Genomic DNA, 15,491 nt, shown 5'->3' on the forward strand with positions numbered 1-15,491 from the left:
AGAGACTCCTGGATGCTCACAGGCAAGTCTGGGTCAGTCTCTTGTGGGGTCACTGCTCCTTTCTCCTGGGTCCTGGTGCGCACGAGGTTTTGTTTCTGCCCTCCAAGAGTGTGTCTCCCAATCCTGTATAAGTTCTGTAATTAAAACCCACTGGTCTCCAAAGTCAAATTCCCTGGGAGTTCTCAGTCCCTTTGCCAGATCCCCAGGTTGGGAAATCTGTTGTGTGTCCTAGAACTTTCTTAACTGTGTGAGAATTTATTTTGTATAATAAATTGGTATAATAAATCATGGCATCCGGCCCCATCACTTCATGGAAAATAGATGGGGAAACAATGGAAATAGTGACAGACTTTATTTCCTTGACTCCAAAACCACTACTGATGGTGACTGCAGCCATGAAATTAAAAGACGCTTGCTTCTTGGAAGAAAAGCTATGGCAAACCTAGACAGCATATTAAAAAGCAGAAACATTACTTTGCCAACAAAGGTCCATCTAGTCAAAACTATGGTTTTTCCAGTAGTCATGTATGGATGTGAGAGTTGGACTATAGATAAAGCTGAGAACTGAAGAATTAATGCTTTTGAACTGTAGTGTTGGAGAAGACTCTTAAGAGTCCCTTGGACTACAAGGAGATCCAGCCAGTCAATCCTAAGGGAAATCAGTCCTGAATATTCTTTGGAAGGACTGATGCTGAAGCTGAAACTCCAATATTTTGATCATCTGATGCGAAGAACTGACTCATTGGGAAAGACCTTGATGATGGGAAAGATTGAAGGCAGGAGGAGAAGGGGTCAATAGAGTATGAGATGGTTGGATGTCATCACTGACTCGATGGACATGAGTTTGAGTAAACTCCTGGAGTTGGTGATGGGCAGGGAAGCCTGGTGTGCTGCAGTCCATGGGGTCACAAAGAGTCAGCCACGACTGAGTGACTGAACTGAACTGAACCACTGCAATATCAGTTTACCTTTTCCACTTTTCTCCACCTCTTACTCAGAAACAGATTAAATGACCAAAGAACCCAAGTAGACAAAACTAGTCTAAGGAGGGATTTAAGCATAAGATGATTCATCAAAACAAGTAACATAATTAATTACTCCATTTTTCACTCAGTTGATCAACCTGTTAGCCAAATTCAAACAAACATGATTTGACTACCTACAAAGAGACACTCACCCGAATGACAGAGACACACACAAAAGTATTACAGGCTTATTCTCCAAAAAAAGGCAAATATGGGTGGTTGGAAATGGAGCTTATATTTATTGAACACCTTATTTAATCCTTATAACTGCTATAAATTATACTTATTACTCTAATCTATACCTATGTAATTGATTCCTGAAATATCAGATAATGTTTGAAATAAAAATGGGAAAATATATCTCTTTATTTGTCAAATTAAAATATTCTCCTTCCCAGTAGTTTATTTCAAACTTTTTGTAAACCCAGATGGCTCTAAAGCAGTAGTTAGTTCCTAGCATTTTTTATTAGATTACTTTGAGAATTTGAATCAAGCAGTTATGGATAATCTTTCACAGAAAAATGTGTCTTGAAAAAGTGTGAGTGCCTACATTCTAAGTATCCTCAATTGTATCTGACTGTGACCCTATGAACGGTAGCCTGCTAGGCTCTTCCATCCTCCAAGCAAGAATACGGGAGTGGGTTGCTATGCCCTCCTTCAGGGGATCTTCCCAACCAGGGACTGAACCCACATCTCTTATGTCTCCTGCACTGGCAGGCAAGTTCTTTGCCACTAGCTACCTGGAAAGCCCATAAAATGTGTATATATACACCCCAAGTTATTGATACAATTTCGGAGCATTCATGAACCTGTAGATATCCTTGTACCCACTGCAATATCTGGTACACGGACACAGACAGCCAGACACACAAACACACACACACACACACACACATCAAATCCACAAAGGCTGCAGCCTCTTTCTCTGAGTCTTTACATCATTACCTAATACTTGATATCTAATTTTTTATATATCCCAATTAATTTACTGAACATAATCCTTGCCATTTCAACCACAAAATGATATCTTCAGAGAAACGTGCCTTTTATATTCCAACTGGCATACAGAAGACACTTAATAATCACATGGAGAATTGTTAGAAAGAAAAATGCAAGTAAATGAAAGCTGTGATCACATGAGACCCTGCATGTTGCCCCTTAGAATGTGTAACATTCCCACTTGTAAAACGTTTAGATAAGTCTCTAATCATTGCTTCTTTGCCATCCCTTCTCCACTAACTCATGGATTACTGTATGACCTGTGATCTTTTACACAAACATGGTCAAGATCTGCCCTGCAACTCACTGAATTTCAGCTTCAGTGAGCCAGAGGCATGCACTTCACAGGGCACAAGATTTAAGCCCAAGTTTGGGAGCTTTAGGGGAAAGACATCCTTACTTTCTTCTCTAAGTCTGTTCAACATGATAAACCCCCATTTGATATTTTCACACTGCTGGATCAAACCTCTTTGTCTTTGTGTCTGACCTAAGACTATTAAAAAGTATCAGGCCAGAACTAGGACTGCTATGGGGCTTCCTTTAATGTAGCAAAGTAATAGAGAAAACATGCTTCTCCTGGAGAGAAGTTTTGACATGTTTTGGTTACAGTTAGGTAGGTCACTTTACATGCTCAATTGACCACCTCCTGCAGTCCTCCAAAAACAAAGTAGAGCTGGGTATCTGACGCTAAGTACCATGAAGTCTCAGAAAATGTTTTCATCTTTTGATCAGAGGTTTATACCTACTTCTCCTTTGCTAAAAAGAAAAAACAAAAAATTACAATCCATGTGCTAACATAATTACAGATAGCACACGCAACTTCATATATTATTTTAACTTCCTTAAACTCAGTCATCATCCTGAACAAAAATAAATCCTGAACAACAACAAAAAAGTCATTTAAAAAAATAAGTCTACACTAAAGACTACTTTCTAGAAAGTGGATTTAAAACAAAGGTTTTATGATACACAGATCTAATTTTTTGCTTCCCTTCCCTGGTTTTATTGAAGTTGTATTACATGAAAAATTAGAGAGAGGAAAAAGTGTTTCCTAAATTATTATTGGCCACTTGCTCATTTTTATAGATTCTATTGCTCCTCATATTATTTTCTCAGTGAGATTATCACTTTTTCATTTAGATAGCACTGAATATACAATTAAGAAGTCAGTTACACAAGTTGCTATTAAGAAAATGTAGTATGCATATATGTGAGAGATCTGAGGTAACCTCAGAAATACTAAAGTAGGCCTTGAGTTGTGACTCAAAGAAGGCCACCTAGAATATAATGGATAGGAAGAATGGGTGATCCCAGAGACATAGATCACCAGAACGAAGCCTCAAATTAAATTATTGTTCAGCAGCTATCATATAATGAATGATTAGTTTTGAAGTTTGAAGTTGCTAATTTTGGGAAGAACTCACAATCCTATATTTAGATGAAATTTCTGATTAAACTGGGACTGACCCACCTACCAAATGCCACAGAGAACTTATCAAAAGGAAACCAAAGGGAATGAGCAAAAAGGGTGGGGCATGGGTGGAAATGAGAAGGAAGACTGTGAGCTCAATCAGTTTCACTATGTAAAGAGCAAATGGAAACCATGAAAAATACTAAGAACATGAGGACTATTGTATTAATACAATATTAGAGCCAATGTCAGTAGCTCTTAGAGAACAAATGTCTCAAAGGCCTTCTCTGATGCTTGCAAAGGCCCAAATGATTAATCATCAGAAGAAATGTTGCCTTTTTGTTTGGTAATGATTGAAGTGTTCATGGGGCTTCCCAGGTGGCTCAGTGGTAAAAGAATCTACTTGCAGGAGACACAGGAGATGCAGATTCAATCCCTGGGTCAGGAGGATCCCCTGGAGGAGGAAATGGCAACCAATTCAGCATTCTTGCCTGGAAACTCCCATGAACAGAGGAGCTTGGTAGGCTGCAGTCCATGGGATCTTAAAAGAAGTGGACACAACAGAGCAACTGAGTATGCATGAAGTGTCTGATCACCTACACAGAGTGAAGCAGCCAGATGTTTGTGAAAAGGCTCTGTTCCATCAGGCCGAGGATTAGACATTGTTCAGTCATCTATTATTATTTATTTTCTTTATTGCCTTACATCTGAGTGGAATCTTAGATGGGAGAGAACATGGGATAAAAATCTAAAATGGACATTTCCAATGAGGGAAAAAACAATATAGAATGTTCTTTCCACTTTATATAACTGTGTCATGTAAAATCTGATTCCTGAATTTTGCTTAAGGAATTCAGTATTGCCATCTGGAGTAAATATGTTTCATTAGTTCTGTATATGATGTCTCTTAAGGATATATGAGGCAATTACATGAAAAAAAAAAAAAAAAGTTCTGACCTGAGTCCTAATATGACTTCACTAAATTGAACCAATTTTTCAGAAGGAAAACTGGCCTTAAAAATTTTTAATTCAGCCTCCAAAATATCTCTTCTCTCCATTAAACATTACTAGTTCCTCTGCAATGACCTACTATGTCCAACAGATTTTTGTTTGTTTGTTTTTTATGAAACAACTGTTTTCTTTTGGCCTTGTATTCTGAAATTTCTCCAAAGTAAAAATTGAGCAATGATGAATTATGGAAAAATTGCTCTTCCTTCCAAAATATTCACATCTGGCCTTTGTTTAAATAACTCTAGCTGTCATTTTTGTCAACAGAAATTAGCAACAATTAAAAAAAAAAGATGAAAATAGACATCGTTTGGTATCATTTCAGTTCCTAAAGGCTTGCCATTTTCACATAGGCTTCCCCACAAGACAAAAACCACCCAATACCAGAGAAATCACTCCAAGTCCCTGTTGCTTCCTGAAGTGATCATTCAGTGAAATAATAAATCAGTTTCATTCCTACAGCTACTGTTTCTTGCTGTCTTCTTTTTATTTTCTTTCAGCTTGAGTGAGAAATTTATTTTTGACAGTTCGTTATTATATGAAGGAGGTGGTTACGTTGGATTGTAAAATGCTGAAATCTTTTCTCATATAGTTATGGAGCACTTCCTTTTCCATTGAAATATAAGCTAAATCTTTATAGAATTCCCATTAAATATCTTTCATTGTGGTATCATCATCAAATGAAATTGAAACATGATCAAAGCAGATAATCCAAACTATAAAGTTTGTGGCAGTTTCACATACAAAGGAACCTGGATTTAGATTTCTGTTTTAGTGAAGAGAAAAACCAGTCATATTAGAACCAATTTGATTTTTACCAACTTTACTCAGGTTAAGAAGTTCTTAAAGTTTCCCTCAGTTTGACTAAACTTAGACAGACTTCTTCTAGACTCTGGGCCCTCATTGCTTTTTTCCAAGAGCACTTACTTCAGAAAAGTCAATTCTTTCTCTGCCCCTTTAAGATGTAAAACATTTTTAAAGCCTCTGGCCATTTTATAAGCCAGGAATGTCTTTCTCAAGGAACTGGAAGTCATCTCTTTGAGATGCAAACACTGAGGAAGACAGAACCCGCGCCCTCCGATTTCTTTGAGAGCCTAACAGCCTAACTTTCCTGGGCACCTTGCTCCAGTTGAAAAATCACCTTGTGAAGACTGCAACTCTTTGGGGTAGAGCAAAGATTAACAAACACAGATGGCTGAGGAACTCCCAGCATCACCTCAGATCTTAAAAAACAAAACACAACTCCCACGCAGACTCAGCTCTGGTTGAACAGGTCTCCTAAGGTCTTCTTTGCAGGTTGAACTTTGTCCAGTGAAATTTTTGCTTGACAAGTGTTAATGGATGTGCTATTCTAGAGTATCAGTATACTCAAGGTTTTTCACACCAGTTTCTGGACATATTTTTAAGTGTAAAAAAGAAAACATCAAAAACAGGCTTAAGGCTATCACAAAATATCAGAACTAATATAAAATCAAACCAGCTGCTAAAAAAACATTTTAATATGTTCATGAAGTCTAGGACCAAAAAAAAAAAAAAGATTTATTTACTTCATGTTTCTTTCTACAAGAGTCTTATGACAGTTTGGAATCAATAAAATAATAAAATATAACAATAGAATGAGAGAATAATACAAATGCACCTCCTAGAAGAGAAAACATAGGTGTTATGATCATGTTTCATATTTGGTTCTGAAGTTCCTGACAGCCAGGAGGAAAAGGAATCAATTCCTCAAGGCGATTTTTCTTAAATAATGTCTAAAAGTATGTTCATGTAGAATTTCATATAGAGAATAGTGAAAAATTTTAAGGAGTTTTCATGTTAATGTAAACGTACATCTGTGTTTACAGTAACTGCTGTTGCTATTGCTAAATCACTTCAGTCGTGTCCGACTCTGTGCGACCCCATAGACGGCAGCCCACCAGGCTCCCCCGTCCCTGGGATTCTCCAGGCAAGAGTTTACAGCAACACTATAACATAAATATATGTTGTTAAGCCACCCAATCTGTGGTGTTTTCTTATGGAAGCCTGATGAGACTGATACAGCAGGTATGAATGAATAAAGGAATGAATGAATACTACCTTGCATTATTACAAATCCCTCTTAGGTCAATTTAAGAAATAAGAAAATTCGGTTGGTAAATTTGCCATCCTTTTGGCATACTGATACAATTTTTGGCAATTCTATTAGTAGAGTTTATAGCAGTGAATTCATTAAGAAATGGGGCTAGTTTCTGATAGTTTAATATTGTAAATTAAATATGGCAAACCTGGGGAGGTGATTAATAAAAACACAAGGATTATAAATCAGAAGGCTCAAAGTTTATGCTTAAGCTCAGTCATTTGGAGAAATGTACTAAGAGCCATGACTATCAGAGCAATGATTTACTAACTAATTTTTAAAAGAGAACTCTGAAGGAAGCAGTGGTTTATAGATAAACACTGTTGAGCTGATGAAACATAGCTTTTAAATACATCCTTACTTCAGTTCTTCTTTGCTTTAAATCTTAACATGCTTCATTTATGCTGCCGCTTAATATGCTTTAATCATAATTTGTTTCCATGTTACTTAGCCTCCTCTGAGGTTTTAATTATTAATCATGCTTTTGAACTTATAGTTTATCCATGATATTTCTGATATTCTAGAGTAAATTACCAAATGAAAAGACTGACAATTTATAAATTCCTTCAAATCATCTCTCATATTCTACAGATCCAGCCAATAGCCTTCAAAATCCCTAGATGTGACCATTATGTGTTATTTTTATTAACTCATTCAACCAATATTCTTTAGGACATCTACCAGATACTACATCAGTTTCTGGGGCAGGGGAGATGAATTTGACATAGTCCATGCACTCATTGAGCTTAACATTTAGTAAGAAACTCACATGAAAACTACAAGGAGATGTGGTCGCCAATTCAACCCAAGTGAGGAGGTGATGCCTTTTAGGAAAGAGAGGACTGGCAGGACATTAAAAGATGAGAAGGTGTTTTCCAGGAGCCAGATGCATTCAGGAGCCAGATTCTGAATCAATAGGAACAAAAGCCTAGAGGTTGGCAAAATTAAAAAAAAAAAAAAAAATCAGAAAATGTTTAACCTAATTTGAACAACTGAGACACATAATACACTAGTTTGTAGAGTTTATAAAGCAAGACATCAAAGTTTATATTTCCTCAAATTCTTATCCAGAAACATTTTCATGTCTGTCTAAATACATCAACACTAGGCACATGGATCCAATGACCTCCATGTGTTTTTATCCAGAATATTTGTTTTACTTTTCAATTGACTTGTGAATCAAAATCTAGACGTGCTCAGTGGCTCAGTCATGTATAAATCTTTGCGACTCACCAGACCATAGCCTACCAGGCTCCTCTGTCCAAGGAATTCTTCAGGCAAGAATACTGAAGTGGGTTGCCATTTCTTTCTCCAGTGGATCTTCCCAACCCAGTGATCGAACACACACCTCTTGCATCTTTGCATTTGTTGGCGGATTCTCTATCACTAGAGCCATCTGGGAAGCCCAGTATCTACAGAAGCAATTTAAAATAGAAGTGATTATTTTAAATCAGATACATAGAGACTGATGTATCTATATAACCTGGGGTTCTAATCCTGAAGCCATTCATGAACTATATACCTTAAATGTTAAAAACTAATATTAAATATTCATGTTTCTTTTCCTAATTAACATAAACATACTTATTGAGAAGGATTTGGAAATACATAAAAATATAATGGTCAGTTATTAATTAATGTTAACATTCAGTTCAGTTCAGTTCAGTTGCTCAGTTGTGTCCGACTCTTTGCGACCCCATGAATCGCAGCATGCCAGGCCTCCCTGTCCATCACCAGCTCCCGGAGTTTACTCAAACTCATGTCCATTGAGTCGGTGATGCCACCCAGCCATCTCATGCTCTGTTGTCCCCTTCTCCTGCCCCAAATCCCTTCCAGCATCAAGGTCTTTTCCAATGAGTCAACTCTTCACATGAGGTACATGTAATGAACATATCAGATACTGTTTCTATTTCCATTTAAATGATAGTTTCATTCTTTACAGGAGAAGGTCAAATTGCCCAACAGGAACACCACACCAACTTCTAGTCCTCCAGTAGTGCATGTTTGTTAAAAAAAAAAGAAAAAAATGTTTATTAAAGGCTTTGCAAATTTGATAAGAAAGAATGACATTTCATTATTCTAATATGCATTTCTTTGATTTGCATTTGCACTTCAGATAACATACTCAGTTCCATTTTCATCTAGTTCTTTGATTTCATTTTTATGTTTAAATATTTAATGCATTTTGGAATAGAATACAAAATAGAAACACAGTTGCATCACTTTTCAACCAAGTAATTAATCAATTGTTAGAACATTGTTACTGAATAGTCTTTCATTTTCCAAATAATTGAGCTATCACTTTTATCATACTGATACTGAATATATCTCAGATTTTTTGTCACAGGGCTTTCTATTTATTTTCACTAATCTTAGATTCTTGTACCACATCATTACTTCAACTATTGTAATTTAATAACACATATTCACACCTGGTGGTTCAAATGACCACATATATTCAGATGTTGGACTATAAATGATTCATAGAATGGAGGCATTCACCTTACATATGTGTATCAGATCAATTATTGCCCAAACATCCGTAAGACTATCCTGAAGAGTGATAAAAGCAGAAAAGAGCAAAAAAAATCTGTTCATTTTAGTTCTTGAATACTTTAAAAGCAAATATCATAGAAATCTAAATTATGTCAATTACATTGTGTCCTCCTAATATTTTCCAAGTACAGCAGCTGATACACATATACAAAATTGCTGAAGTGGTAATAACTGTAAAAAATTATTTTATGTGCATTCTACCCAATATTTCCATTATTTACATGACTTATAGAGCCACTGAAACAAAGTGGAAAGAGAATGCTACTATCAACTTAAGCACAAATTTAAGCAAAGGAATTTAAACAAAAATTTCAATGATTAGATATTTACCATCAGAGTTTTTTTTAAAGCATATTAAATCAACTTCTTTCATTATTTGGGTTCAGAGTCTATTAAGACTATTAAGACCTTAGCAGTAAATAAAAACAAAGTTATTGAGTTTATTAAGACTATTAAGATCTTAGCAGTAAATAAAAACAAAGTTATTTGATCTTTTCTAATAAAACTGATTTTCAAAACAGATGCAAAATGTTCCGTTAAACTGGTAACAACAATCCTGCACATGAAAGATGCTTGCTTCATTTGAGTATAGTCAATTACTCAGTTCAATGATAACTCATAATTGTAAGTAATAAATGCCATACCTGGCCATTCAGAATAGTAGCCTATCATACTGCAACCTCTTAAAAATGTCACTGAATTTTCAAGTCTTGCTTTAGAAAATCATGCAAATACTTGGATAACACACAAATGAATTAAGTATGTATTATAATTCTAAATTCATGTTGGGACATTTTTCATCTCATTAGAGTTGCTAAATAAATAACATATATTTTATGTATATTGTTTTCTAAGTAACTCATAAGATATGACTTTCTGATAGTATCATGTCCAAAATATCATGACTCCTTTCTTATCTTAGTGAGGTGGGGAATGGTGAGCCTCAACATGGTCCCCACAAGTATTTTCCAAAAGTTTACTAGAGAATCATCTATGGACAGAATCACCCACAGATGGAATACTTCATCATCCAAGTTTTCAAAGCTCCTTATCTAAAAATAATCAAATGGCAAGATGTTCTGCCCTAAGAGGGAAAAATAATAGCAGTACCTTACTTCTTTTCTTCTGTTTTATTTTATTAGGTAGTTGCAGGGATTCATCCCATTTTCAGGAAGGTAAACATCTCCTTTATTAAAGTTTTCTCTGGTAGGAATCAGTAATAAAAGAGGATAATCTCTCCCTGTATACTGTCTTTCCTTGGGTAGTATATTTTTCACATCATTCTTTGACATTATCAAAGAACACTGTCCTCATAGCATAGCCAACTTTTAAACTTTTAATATATTTCTCCAATTTTATTTTAGAAAAGGGACTTTTTTCTGAAATGGGAAACATAATAAATTTTAAAACTTTGTTTCACTTTCTATCCCATGTGTTCCAATTACATGAGTCGTGTATTTAAATGGAAAGCACTCCCTATACAATGTGGGAGCCTTGTTAGATAGGGGCAAATTTAGCAGATTTTTAGGCAGATTTCTAAGGGAAAATATAAAATCATGCCAGATATTATCTTACTAAAAAACAGAATTGATTTTGTAAAGGAAAAACAATGATGTAAAATAAATTCATTTCTAAAAAATAAAAATCAACTTTGTTCAGCATAATGAGGTTTAAAGGGAAAAAAAAGTTAAGCAGGTAAAAACCTAACCCAGGTTTTCAATTTTCAGAAAGTGAACAAGAATGTAGCTATCAGTATACCAGGAAAGGGATCTGGGCAAGCCCTGGGGATCCAATTAGTTTAGTACCTCCAACTGAGCTTTCCCTATGGGGAGATCTATAAAAACAACAGGTGACATATTTCTGTAAAAAACAAACGTACGTGGGTATGTGTGTGTCTACATCAGACATATGGGGCCAGATGAGGCCCTGCTCTTGTCATTTGTGATAGTTTGAGGTTGAAATGTAAAATTCTTGATTGTCAAATCTTGTCACTTATCTTTTTATTGTCTTGCTTCTGCTTCAAGACTGAAAGGAAATGAAAGCTAACTCATTGCTTTCTCTAAAAACATCATTATTGGAATGATTATACAATAGAACAATCAAGCTCAATGGTTAAAGTTGACCAATACACATGTTTTCATTGATTTTCAGTGGGTATGAAATGCAATTCACTTAAAACTGGCAAATATTTCCAAGAGTTAAAGAGAAATAGAAAAGACATCTTTCAGAAGTGCGATCTTGTAACTACATGTCAAATTTGATGTAAATAATTACGAGGCAGAATTACTCTCTCCCCAGCCTATAACCTCTTGCCTAAAGTGTTACTTTCTTTGTGATGAAAGATCATTCGATTTTTTTTATGTTACAGAGTCCCTGCAGACAAAAATTACTCTTTTGGAAGTTGCTATTGTATTCTGTTAGGTCCATCAGTTGCAATTCTTAAAAACACCAAAGTTCTATTTAAGGAGAAAATTAGGTTTATAACTTGTCGGTTGCTCAATTTTCCTTCTTTTCAATACAAAGAGGAACACTTTATGTGAGATTTCAATCAGGAGAAGAAAAGGGAGTGCTGAGGTAACTACCTGTACCTTTGTAGGGTGCCAGGAACATCAAGGACAACACAAAATATACCAAAACCACTCATTGGAAATGAAATCCTGATACATTTCAAGGATCTGATTATATTAACCCCTTAGAGCACACGTTTCCCTCCTTACAACTAATGACAATCAAGAAATTAAGTATTTCAGTGTTTCATGATTAGAAATAAATTCTAATGTATGTGTGTGCATTGTGTTATATTTAGCCATAAGAATATTTTTGCAAACCAAAGTAGACATTCCAAAGGTTTGCTTTTGCTTACCCGGGCTATAAATCAGAAAACACCCTAGATGCTGTGAAAAGTATACAACACACTCCAAGACCCAGGCTATTATAACTGCCACACATCTTAGCCAGGGTGAAAGAGGAGCCTGAGACAAGTATTAAAGTGCAGATCCTTTACTTGGGAGCTGCAAAACAAGGGTAAAAAGGAAAGCCAGCAAAAAAGGCTCTAAACCAATGTGAAATGAGTCGCTGTGTGCTCCCTATCACTTCTCCGTAAGCCGCAGAGGAAGAAGGTGCAGAGTGTTTAGCAGGCCTGGCTACTTAGAACGGGAGTCTTCTTTGGACCAGAGGCAAAGAGAAGCTGTGCCTTGAAATAGCTGATAAAGGTGAGGAGGCAAAGGAATGGCTCTGCCTGCGTCCTCCTCACTTGTTTCCCAGGGGTCATCTCTCAGGGAGTTAACACCCATGCACTCTGAACCTATCACCTGGCAGGAAGATGCTTAGAATGCCAGAGTCTACCCCTGGAGCATAAAGTTTCGCTGAGTCTGAAGTCATAGGAGTAGTTGGAAACTCAGCATGTGGCTGGTTGGCTCCACAGGCCGTCTTGCTTGTTCAATGTGGCCAAGTAGAGGGGCCAAGCCCTCCCAGAGTAAATGACTAAGCAAAAGACCAACTCGTCTGTCTTATGGGACAGACCTGAGTGGACTTTACCTTCTGTCCACAGAGAAAGTGACTAGCATGAAAAAGCTGCTGAAGTTTCAGGTAGGGGCAGTGCCTAGGTAAAAATGAGGAAGAAGATAATGTACTCATGTGTAGTGGATAAAATAGTAGGTTGGCATAGAAGCAAAAACATATAAGGGAACATACACAAATGGAGCAATCACTTTGTGGTACATGATGGGTTTCTTAGACTGATTGGATGCCAGATTGTTTTCAGATCACCCCAACTCTCAGGCAATTTCTGTTTGGTATCACAGAGTTAAAATTGCCTCACAGTCTATGACACATTGTCAAAGCAATGAAAAATAAGTCAAAGCTACTAACATCTGCGTCTCAGAAGATAAAGACATTTTGAGATTCACATACCATTGATTCCACATCAGACGGAAGGCAAACAGGGTAATTGCTGATGTATCCGGAGTCCTTTTTCCCATGATGCTGAGTCAATGATGGACATCAACACTGATTTTATGAACAATTATATCTGCAAAACTTACCTATCATGGCTAATATTAAACAAGACAGAAACATCAATGAGATCTGAGGGTAAAGTCAGAAAAAAAGATAAATGATTTTCCCCAGCTTAGGTTCCTTTTCCAATTTCCCAAAGAGGACAGTCTATAGTGGTGTCTTCCTCAGGGATATTTTCTTGGGGTCAGTTTCTGCCCTGTGCCTCTAACATTGAAAAAAGGGAGGAGCAATTTCAGGGGCAAATAACTCTCTGGATAGAGTTATACTGAACAAGTGGGGGACATTTTTCAGTCTATCGTATGTAGTTGTGACGGGGGAATGAGAGGTGGCGTGTCCGCCTCTTTGGGTCCATGGACTTTTCGTGAAAGAATTCTATTAGTGTATCCCTTAAATCGACTTCGTCCTAATTTAAAATGCTGACCCCTGGGGTACATCAGAGTTTTACTGATCTATGTGGAATGGTGACTAGAAATCTTCACATTAAAACAAAACAAGACAACCAAGTAGATTCTGAAATAAAGATTATTAAATACTGATAAAATCATCTTCAAGGAAAATAATCCATTTGGTGCCCAAAAATGCTTTTGAAAATGGAAAGAAATCACCTGATACCTCAGGGTTCCTTTCTAATTGTAAAGGTGCTAAGGCTTCAAGCCAAGATTTCCATTACAGACCTAAGGAAACAGGAGCACTCCTGTGCTGTTAATTAACAACTAAGACCTATGATCCCCCACCAATGAAAAGTTCTTAAGTAGCTCTGACTTGATCTCAATACTAATAATTTAATTGGAAACATAAAAGACCACACTAATGAATATTAGGAAAAATTCTTATTCAAGCCGTGTTCACTAAGCAAGGGTTGCTAATTTTCTCAATGTTCCTTAATATTAACTGTAGCTCTAACTTGGAGATTTACCCAGTTTAGGTAGCTATTGACAGATGTTTACAATACCCAGAGTCCTTTAGCTCAGATCTTTACTGTTATAAGCATCTCTGATGAAGACAAAATGTTGCGCATGGAGCAGAACACTCATTAAAATTTGTACTTTATATTGCTACATATTAAAATTAGAAGTTTGGCCAAAATAGAATCATATAATAGGTACTGTGTCCCAAAGGAGGCACTAGACCATAAACAGAATTCAAAAGGAGATTTTAGGAAACTATTCACATGTTTTTTAACCACAAACTCACGAGAAGGATTAAACAGATCAAGAGCGGCATATTCCAAGAAAACTTGGAGGGGAGAACTATGCCACAGGTACCACCAGTTGTTCCCAAAGAGAAGTGAGAATGTAATGAGTGGTTTCAAGACCACTTGGAGGGCTTGGTATGTGTCACAAGCAGTCTGGAGACACAGTGGACAAGTTACTTAGTCACAGGTAAGAAATCTAAAGGGTGAGAGAGAATGTAGCTTGCTGTTTTGACAACGGAGCAAAAGAGTTGGGGCTGGCTGATAAATTTAGACTCAGAATAAATCCTGCATGGATGCTTTCCATGGACCAGATGTCAGGGTCACACACACAGGAAACCTAATGCGAGGTCATCTTAAGACACACCCAGGAAAACAACATGGCAGTTGACCATGACAGAGAGAAATTGAAGATAATGAGAAATGTTAAAGGGCTAAGAAAGCAAAATAGAGATGTACTTGGTAGCATCAAAAGGACTTCAGGTAAGATGTCCCCATAACTGGATAGGGGAAGGTTTCTAAAGTACACTTAAAAGAGAAGGAACCTCCTTTAATCTCCTACTGGTCTGAGAGAGCACAGACCAGCTAATGATAGTATCAAGTCAGTTGAGGCTCTCCTATCTTTGTTTTTCTCTACCCTTCAATACCCTGACTACAAAGTGGTCAGAAAAGTAGTTAGCCAGATCAAGGTAAGGGGATGAAGAGGAAAAATGGAAGTGCTAGGGAGGCAAGCGATCATGTCTTTTCCCAGTTGTAGGATTCCAGTCTGGCTCAAGTTAGGAATAGATAGGAATCTCAAATTTAAGTTTAGAATTTTGATTAGTACATGAGATGGACATTTTAATTATGAACTAAAGACTGTGTCTAAACTTAAGGCAACCATAACTAGAAGAATGACAGATGTGGCTCTTATTTTTAACAGACACAGGAGAAGAACTAGCCTTATAGAACAGACTTAAAGAAACAGCAAAAGACAAAAATAAAGTTATTGTATAATTACAACTCATGAATTATTTTAGTTCAACTGTAATGGCTCCTTTTACTCAATGTTTAATTCTTTAAATTCACGTATCTAAAAAGCAAAACTTAGAAAATCCATTTTTGTGGGCATTTAATTCTACAATTGATTAATTAAATTCCTTTGAACAATTTGAAGGGCTTCCC

At 36.5% G+C, this 15,491-nt stretch overlaps 1 long non-coding RNA gene across 1 annotated transcript in view; it reads right to left on the reverse strand.

The window, feature by feature from the left end:
* The window catches only part of LOC136170813 (uncharacterized), an 83,430-nt gene that overhangs the window by 15,947 nt on the left and 51,992 nt on the right, over positions 1–15,491 (reverse strand). The window contains exons 2-4 of the long non-coding RNA XR_010663687.1: positions 13,031–13,170; positions 7,796–8,550; positions 7,332–7,490 (exon numbers count right to left, since the gene is read on the reverse strand). This is a non-coding gene — a long non-coding RNA (uncharacterized lncRNA). The remainder of the gene's footprint in view (positions 1–7,331; positions 7,491–7,795; positions 8,551–13,030; positions 13,171–15,491) is intronic.

This window comes from Muntiacus reevesi, chromosome 6 (assembly GCF_963930625.1).
Source record: "Muntiacus reevesi chromosome 6, mMunRee1.1, whole genome shotgun sequence".
Lineage (NCBI taxonomy): Eukaryota > Metazoa > Chordata > Mammalia > Artiodactyla > Cervidae > Muntiacus > Muntiacus reevesi.